General features: G+C 41.9%; 1 protein-coding gene across 6 annotated transcripts in view; it reads right to left on the bottom strand.

Moving 5' to 3' along the window:
* NDC1 (NDC1 transmembrane nucleoporin) overlaps positions 1-10,142 on the bottom strand; it is a 127,896-nt gene that overhangs the window by 17,596 nt on the left and 100,158 nt on the right. The window lies entirely within an intron of this gene.

Raw genomic sequence — 10,142 nt, 5'->3', positions numbered from 1 at the left:
TTGCATAACCAGAGTTGGTGTCAAAGCCACCCAATGCTCGCCTGTTTATAAATTTATCGTTTTTAAAAGACGAGCCTAAAAATTAATATTTTTTCTAAAGCATTGCAGTGAAGTATAATTTTAAAGCAATTTATGTATTTGTATATTGTAATCAGTAACAAGAGCGCAAGTGAGCACAATATTCGCCCGGACAAGAAGGTATATACAGAATTGTGGTCCTACATGGAAAACAGCATCCTGGTTGCCATGGCAACCACTTTAGATGACGAACGTACGTCACGACACACCGTCTCCACAGTCTGTACCTATGTCCAAAATATGAAACGCGAAAGTTGAAAACTTTGGGAGTTAGAGTGCGCACAGGAACGGACGGACGGATGACCGGTATCACATAATACGCCCCGATATATATATATATATATATATATATATATATATATATATATATATATATATATATATATATATATATATATATATATATATATATATATACATATACATATATACATATATACATATACATATATACATATACATATATACATATATACATATATACATATATACAAATAATCGGGCATATAAAAAAATAGTGTGGTCGATAAAAACATTAAAAAGGAAAAAAAATAACTTGCATCAAAAACTTTAACATTTTCACGCTCATGCTGACGCTCACACCAGGGGTATCGCTTATAGCTCTCTGTTCTTCGAACAGGCGAGCTAAAAAGGTGCAAAAAACAGATCTCCTTAACCACAGCCAAATTACCTTCCTGTACTTCCAATCATCAACAAGGTCATGGAATACATCATCACAGTTGACATAAAATTATTCCTTTTCTCCAACAGCCTCATCTCAGATCATCAATTTGGATTCAGAACTGGTCGCTCTAGCTTGGACATGCTGCTTCTACCCTCCCAACATGGTGGAGACACTCAATATCAGACATGAGATCAGGACTGTCTCTCTGGACATATCTTGAGCTTTTTATACAGTCTGGCTATGGAATCCAAGGCCATCTCCACTCTTGGATTACTCACTTGCTCCGACCTTGTAGACGTGTGGCTCTCAACGGCACCCTTTCATCTCCTCTCCTCGCCAAAGCTGGAGCACCCCAAGGCAGTGTTCTAGGCCCCATGTTATTCCTAATTTTCATTAATGATCTCACTGACTCTCTGGAAAATCCTCTTTATCTCTTTGCTGATGACTGCAATCTCTGCCATGAGATTACACATCTTTCTGACAGACAGGCAGCAGCCTCTTCCCTCTCCTCACACCTTGACAAAATCACAAACTGATCAAACACAATTGTGTTTATGTATCCATATTGTCCACCCTTTGCGTTCTCCCTTACCCCTTACCTGCATCCCTTGTTTTTCCATCTCTATCTACTTTCTCCCTCCACCCTGCTGTTTTCCCTTTCTCTTGCTGTTCCCTTTGTTATGATGTGTCCTGATTACTTCCACCACCAAAGGTGAAAGAGGTTACGTTTTCATCCCTTTCTGCCTGTTTGTATGTTTGTATGTTTGTTTGTTTGTCAGTTTGTGGACAGGATCTCAAAAAGTTGTTGATGGATCCGGATGGAATTTTGTGGACAGGTTCGGTGTTTGACAAGGCCAAACCGATTAAATTTTGGTGACGATCCGGATCCGACCACGAGAATATTTTTAAGTGATTCTTCACCATTGAGAGAGAGGGCTCAAAAATATCTAGCATGATATTTCAAAAATGTAATGAGGCAGATATGTTCTCGTGGATCACGCATTACGGGACGGAGGTATGCGCTCTACCAAGTGCCCTTCCAGCTTGTTCTGTGTAAATCGCTCTTCCACGAGGTAAATCTTCCACGAACCATCCAGTTTCGGTGGTGGAGGTAAATATCAATGCAGTTTTACTTGGATGACAAAAAACATTTGGAGACAGACACATCAACACAGTTTATGGGCTTTCAACATTAGATGCCAACATGCTGAGCTTTGTGCTCAGAGAAGAAACACCAAAAAAGCCCACCAGCGACAAATACCAAGTTAAATGGACAACCAAAGGCATGATATATTCATGTCTCCACATGTGAGCCAGAGATCAATAGACGTCTTGACCACTGGCTCACAACATGCGGAGACAGGAATATCACTGCCAACGTAAGTGAATCTCTCCGTGACCTCAAAATCATCACCACAAACAGGTACAGACAGGATGGCAGCATCCAAGATGTCAATGAAAGCCTGGATATTAGTTTTGACCCAGGAAACCTATAATCCCAGTGGCTCCGACACCTCATTCAGTGCCTTGAAGCCCCCACAAGGATATCCAGGATCGCCGCAAAAATGACTGAATCATCTGAGAAGTCAAGGTAAGTGATCTTACATTTCCAAACGATGCACCAAAACTTGAGCTATCCTCCATCTTCCCCAGAATCCAGTCCATACAAGCACTGATATAAGTGTGGGGGCCAATATACACCCCTGCCCAACTCCAGTAACAACTGGAAATAAGTCAGAGATGGGACCACCACACCTCACAACAATCTCAGGACCAGAGTATCGTTCAGAAATCAGATTAATCAGTTTTTGTGGCACCCCACAAAGACCGAGAATCCTCCAGAGGGCATCCTGATTCACTGAATGGAACGCTTTGCAGAGATCAACATAGGCTGCGAGCAGCCCCTGCCGAAACTCTCATCTGCGTTTGGTGAGGACCCGAAGAGTAAGGATACGGTCAATCGTTGACCTCTTTGGTTTAAAGCCTGGCTGCTCTGAGTGCTGGTACTCAAGCAGAGGGTGGTGAACCCTATCAATAATTATCCGAGCAAAGACCTTGTCCGGCACTGAGAGCAGCGTCATCCCTCGGTCACTGTTGCAGTCCTGGCAATCACCCTTCCCTTTCCAGAGACAGACAACAAGGCCCCTGTTCCAGTCAGTTGGGATGATGCTTGTGTTCCAGACACAGCACAAAAGAGCATGCAATGTCATGAGTACAGCATTTCCACCATCCTTGAGAAGTTCAGCATGGATGCCACAGATCCGTAGAGCTTTATCCCTCTTCAACTGGTTCACTGCAGTCTGTGTTTCGATGGTGGTTCACAGTTGATTGGAGGGTGAGTGATGGGGATAATTACACCCCTGACATCCAAATCAACAGCTGGTGGGTCAGCCTGGTACAACCATCCAAAGTAACCGTCCCAGCAGGCCTTCACTTCGGAGTCCACTGTCAAGAGCCCACGACCCTCCACTCGAACTGCAGTACACCGAGTCTCTGGTTTCCATTAGAGTTGCTTCAGAGTCGCTACAACAAGCCTGTGGACGGTATTGAGGAACAGAGTACTCCAGTAGACCCTACCATTCTGAATCATCCTCCATTGGCCATCAACGAGCACATGGTCAATCTCCTTTGACACAACACCAGCATTGGAAAACCAAGCCCAGCAATGAGCCTGTGGGTGCTGAAACCATGAACCAGTCACCCTAAGTCCATGACCTCTTGCAAAGTCAAGAAAAACTTAGTGCTATTCTGGTTCACAGCTCTAGACCCATGAGGACCAAAACATGTCTCATAACCATCCCTATCAGTGCCATCAATGCATTAAAATCCTCCAGGGCAAGAAGAGTATCTTGCCTGGGGCACCGATCAACCATAGACTCGAGCGTGGCATGGAATGCCTCCTTCACGGTGAGATCACTCACCTCAATCGAAGCATATTTAGAGACCAAGGAATTGACACCCAAGGAGTGACGAATCCTTAGTCTCATAATACGCTCATTGACCGGTGTTAACTCTTTTATCATGGGAGTTAGCTTATTGGACAAAGCGACAGCAACCCCTTGGGTATGGTAACCATCAGAGCGACCAGACCAGCAGTAGGTGTAACCACCCGCAATGATCTCACCACTATCCGGTCTCCGAACTTCAGAGAGGGCTGCAATAATGATGGCCAAATGCTGGAGCTCAGATGATAAGAGAGACAGGTGATCATCCTCTCTTCGGGATGGGACATTCCAGGCACCTACCCGAAGGGACCGCCTCAGGTTAACCAGAGGAGACCGCCGTCTGGTGGACGACACCTCAGCACCACCCCAACACACATCACCGCAATCCGACCCAGGAAGGTTACCCCACGCTTTTCCATCAAAGAATGGGGGTCCTGAAGGCTTTGGCATAATCCCGTCATCCGGTGAGCTGCCCTGCGAAGGGCAGCAGCACATAAGGTACTCCCACAGAGTGGGATTTCAGTTTTCTTTGCGTTTTTTGTTTGTTTTGCGGAATGAAGTGTTTTACGATGGCCGGAGTGCAAATCCTGCCACCAACCTCCAAGAGAGAGGTACCGAACTGCAGGAGGACGTCCACAGACAGTTGGGCACCACATATGAATGACCGTTGGCTCACAAGGAGCTCCTCTGCCCTTTGACAGTTTGGCTGTTTGTACTGAAGATTCATGTTTAAACGAGAAACATTTGGTTACCATATTCATTATCAGAGTTCTCCCCACTTTGAAAAGCATCTGTACATGAGGAAGTCGATGCATGTGTTCGTCACGATTAAGAAAGGGGGGGGGGTAGTTGAAGAAAATCAAATAACTGACCAAATACAGCACTGAAAGATCGAGCCATCAGGAGGAACCTGGATAGGATTCGGGTTTCAGCTGCTACTTCTCTCCACCATCAAACCCATCCAAGTGCAGCCAAATGAAGCCTACAACAACTATATGCAAGATTCAGCCCTCCATAGAAAAAGACAAAGAAAGAAAGGGACAAGAACAGAAGAAAGAAAAGGAGATAGAGGACAGAAGAAAGAAAAGAGAGATAGAGGACAGAAGAAAGAAAAGAGAGACAGAGGACAGAAGAAAGAAAGAGAGACAGAGGACAGAAGAAAGAAAGAGAGACAGAGGACAGAAGAAAGAAAGAGAGACAGAGGACAGAAGAAAGAAAGAGAGACAGAGGACAGAAGAAAGAAAGAGAGACAGAGGACAGAAGAAAGAAAAGAGAGATAGAGGACAGAAGAAAGAAAGAGAGATAGAGGACAGAAGAAAGAAAGAGAGATAGAGGACAGAAGAAAGAAAGAGAGAGAGAGGACAGAAGAAAGAGAGAGATAGAGGACAGAAGAAAGAAAAGAGAGATAGAGGACAGAAGAAAGAAAAGAGAGATAGAGGACAGAAGAAAGAAAAGAGAGATAGAGGACAGAAGAAAGAAAAGAGAGATAGAGGACAGAAGAAAGAAAAGAGAGATAGAGGACAGAAGAAAGAAAAGAGAGACAGAGGACAGAAGAAAGAAAGAGAGACAGAGGACAGAAGAAAGAAAAGAGAGATAGAGGACAGAAGAAAGAAAAGAGAGATAGAGGACAGAAGAAAGAAAGAGAGATAGAGGACAGAAGAAAGAAAGAGAGAGAGGACAGAAGAAAGAGAGAGAGAGAGGACAGAAGAAAGAGAGAGAGAGGACAGAAGAAAGAGAGAGATAGAGGACAGAAGAAAGAAAAGAGAGATAGAGGACAGAAGAAAGAAAAGAGAGATAGAGGACAGAAGAAAGAAAAGAGAGATAGAGGACAGAAGAAAGAAAAGAGAGACAGAGGACAGAAGAAAGAAAGAGAGACAGAGGACAGAAGAAAGAAAGAGAGACAGAGGACAGAAGAAAGAAAGAGAGACAGAGGACAGAAGAAAGAAAGAGAGACAGAGGACAGAAGAAAGAAAAGAGAGATAGAGGACAGAAGAAAGAAAAGAGATAGAGGACAGAAGAAAGAAAGAGAGATAGAGGACAGAAGAAAGAAAGAGAGATAGAGGACAGAAGAAAGAAAGAGAGATAGAGGGCAGAAGAAACAGAGAGATAGAGGACAGAAGAAAGAAAGAGAGATAAAGGATAGAATAAAGAAAAGAGAGATAGAAGATAGAATAAAGAAAAGAGAGATAGAGGACAGAATACAGAAAAGAGAGATAGAGGACAGAAGAAAGAAAAGAGAAATAGAGGAAAGAAAAAAGAAAAGAGAGATAGATGATAGAAGAAAGAAAGAGAGATAGAGGACAGAAGAAAGAAAGAGAGATAGAGGACAGAAGAAAGAAAGAGAGATAGAGGACAGAAGAAAGAAAAGAGAGATAGAGGACAGAAGAAAGAAAGAAAGATAGAGGACAGAAGAAATAAAGAGAGATAGAGGACACAAAAAAGAAAAGAGAGATAGAGGACAGAAAAAAGAAAAGAGAGATAGAGGACAGGAAAAAGAAAAGAGAGATAGAGGACAGAAGAAAGAAAGAGAGATAGAGGACAGAAAAAAGAAAAGAGAGATAGAGGACAGAAAAAAGAAAAGAGAGATAGAGGACAGAAGAAAGAAAGAGAGATAGAGGACAGAAAAAAGAAAAGAGAGACAGAGGACAGAAGAAAGAAAGAAAGGACAGAAAAAAAACACACATTCACACAAACATGCATACCAACAGAAAACACCCACAGCACATACCAGCAGAAAGCATACAAACTACAGCACACTCCAATAAAAAGGACACCCCCTCCCTCCCCCCACCCACTTACACCACAAATACCTCAACACTCCTTCCCTTACCTCCACATAATGTACACAGGAATCCACCAGCACACACATCAATACACAGGCCCACTATTTATAATGAAGATCCATTTCTGGGAAACACTGATGACACAATTCCGGTTTGATTAATTAATTTATTTTTTTTTAAGGAGAGAATCAACTTTTACTGGGGGTTACTGAGAAGGGAATTATTTGGCTATTGGATGATAAAATGTACAAGAGTAATTATAATATCTGGTTATATATATATATATATATATATATATATATATATATATATATATATATATATATATATATATATATATATATATATATATATATCTGGTTCATATTTACAGAATAGCTTCAACACAAGAGCTTTAAATATAAATAGAGATTCTAAATGGGGAGTTTTCACCAATGTTTACAGCTTCTCAATGTCAGAGCTAATTGTCTCGTTTGTTTGTTTTTTTCCACAAAATAAATGGAACTGAAGAATGATTTGTAAGTGGGGGTGGGGGAGGTGAGAAGAGGGTGGTAGGTGGAGAAATCAAACTGAATGGAAAAATCAAGTTTTATTGGGAGGTGCTGGGAAGGGGGGTCCACAATGTCTTCATATTCATTTTTGGCATCTACATCCCAACTTTTTCTTGTCATCGATGTGAGCTTTTTCTTTGGCATAAAAGTTTCAGCTTAACTCACTTGGCTTGGCTGACTTCCACCATTTGCAGCTGAGAGAGAGAGAGTAAACATCCGCAAAAAAGCAACAACACCAGAATATAACTAGAGTCCATAGAACACATTTCCCCACACAGTGTTCAAGTCAATACTTCTACTGTATTTTAATAAAATAACGATTTTAAAGATCATTAAAAATAAATACAGAAGTTTAGCGCTTCTGAAATAGTCTTCTCCACCACTCCAGAAAACATGTCCAAGTATTGTCGGACCCCGCTATTCGTGGACCCCGCTAATTCACGGTTGATAAAATGTGAACTGCTTCTACATTTGCGGCCCTGTGCTTCACGTACTCGCAACTTTTCACATTTTTGCGGGATTTTTGCAGGCGTACACGCTTTTTTTTGTTGGTTTTTTCCCGCAGTTTCAGTTTTTCATGGGCGAAGGCGCATTTTCTCTTTCCTGCGGTTTCACGGTTTTCACGGGCATATTTACGTTTTTTTTTTGTTTTTTTTTTCGCGTTTTCGTGAGTGTATTCGCCGGTTTTAAACGTGATTTTTGATTTCCCCTTATGAATCACGAACTACCGGGAAACTATCCCCCCTTTTTCCATTGAAACAATGCCCCGTTATTCACCGATTCGACATTCATGGCATTTTCCAGGAACATATCCCCCGCGAATAGCGGGGTCCGACAGTTCTGCTAAACTGGAGGTTCTTGGAAGTGACAACAAGGTGATTTGTGTTGTACAATGTTGAAGTATCCAATTCAATTTAAATAAAGGTTTAAACGCGCATAAATAATTAAATTCCTGGTTTTACCGCCATTTTCCGCAGTTTCTATTGCACAACCCCATCAAACATTATATTAATTAATTATTCGTGCCTGTTGTTCATGTCATTTATGATGTCTTGAAACAAGTGAATTTCCTGTTTGGAATTATTTTCAATTTTGATTGACTGAGGTAGGCAGACAGAGTAAAAAAATTATCTCACTCCTCTCTGCGCATGTGCAGTTGACACAAATTCAGAGACAAAGTACTGTTCAATGGCAGGTTTGTTTTCCCGGTTCGTGTTCAAAATATAACATTCAATTTGAATAAGTCGTTCCTCGATCATAAACTGATGAGACAGACAGACAGACACAGACTGACATGAACCTATTGCTTAACCCTGCTTTTCACTTGGTGAGTGCAGGGTAACAACATTGTCTTGCACATTCTCACTGACTACATTTTTCCAATTGCCAGACACTTAAAGCGATGACATGTAAGTGGCACCATGATCCACAGCAAAGCAGGAAATCCAAGCTTTTAAACTCATAGGAATTCCAATGATGAATGGATTTAAAACTTCCAATGCGGTATGGGGTGGGTGTAGTTCATAAAATTATTTTTCCAAACAAAATGTAAAAATAAATAAAATAATAACAATAATAATAATAATTTAAAATATATATTGCTTCTCTTTTCTTCTTTAACTCGGCAAGAACAATAGGCAGTTAGTTCCCTGTTTAGTTGGTGTGTGTAAACTGGCAGTCACTTGCGTTTATGGAGAACAATGATGTATGATACATCATGTGGTTCCGAAGGGAAACAAAGCTGTCTGTCATTTTGTTTAAATAGTAATTTTTTTTGAGAAGGGGTTATACATTCCATACAAATGGAGGAATAGAGCGAGGGGTTTGGATCCAAGTTGTTCAAGCTTAGTCGTTTGCAGTCACTTCAAATAACATCATCGACCTTCAGTGTGCCACTGCTGATGCATGTGCAGTCTTTGCTCAGTCTGAAACACATCTTCAAGTCATCTTGACCACTTCAGTGAAACCTACAGCAAACTTGGTCTTACTCTCAATATCCAAAAAAACCAAAGCCCTCCATCAGCCAACTAGAAACATTCTGACCCCAGCTCACAAATTACTATAAACGGAGAGAGGCTGGAGAATGACAGCCATTTCCCTGACCAGGGACGTCACCTCTCACAATGAGCCACCATGGATGAGGAAAAAGAACAACGGATCCATTGCGCCAGTGCAACCTTTGGGCGTCTCCGATCAGATGTCTACCAATCCGTTGTACCAATCCTTTGGGTCTCGCAGTGAGTGATACAAGAGGGTGGAGATGACGTGTCACCGACCTGAAAACCTCAAACTACTGGAGCATTACCATCAGTTCTGTCTCCAAATAATTCTTCATATCAAATGGGGGAAAAAACAAAACAAAAAAAAAAAACACGACAGACCAATGCAGGTGTATTTGCCTAAGCAAACTCAACCATCGAGTCAATGAAAATTCACCACCAACCCAGCGGGTTGGTCATTTTGTTCATCTGACTGATACTCAACCAAAACAAATTTTCTCATCCCAGATTTTTGAGGATTGAAGAAGTACAACATCAACAAGAGGAATTCGGAAGAAAGAAAAAACGCAAGACCATCCTGAATGGCAAAGAATCTCAAGAGAAAGTGTAGAACACTTCCAGTGTCAACGGCTTGCCCGTAAAGCCGACAAATGGACAAGGAGAAGGGAGGAAGCAGAACTACAGTAGTATGGTCCCCCACTCTTCCTCCAAAAACTACCTGCCCAAACTGCAGAGACCAATCTGGGATCCGCAGAATGTTGCCCAGACATCTCTGGACCCACCTCTGATCAGTTTTACTCCATGGAAGACCATCATTCTCAGCAATGAGGAATCACCAAGAGAGATGGGGAGTGTACAAGGTGGGGAGTTGGGGTGGTTCTACCTTGCTGCTGCAGTTCCACCTTGCTCTTCCATGAGCCTCACTCCTGTAAATCATGCTTCCTGGCTGATGGCTGAATCTTCAATTTTTGGTGGTGGGATGAGTCTCCACATCATGCGAGCTCAATTTTACTCTGGTGTGATTAATGATGGATGCAGGTGTCATCTCACGTCACAACCTTCTTCAAGAAATCCTCTCCCTTTTCTCTGGGAGCGTTCCA

Source organism: Eptatretus burgeri, chromosome 2, assembly GCF_056783735.1.
Source record: "Eptatretus burgeri isolate ZD-2024b chromosome 2, Ebu_testis_v1, whole genome shotgun sequence".
Lineage (NCBI taxonomy): Eukaryota > Metazoa > Chordata > Myxini > Myxiniformes > Myxinidae > Eptatretus > Eptatretus burgeri.
Note: the sequence above shows the minus strand (reverse complement) of the source record. Positions and strands in the feature narration are given on the sequence as shown.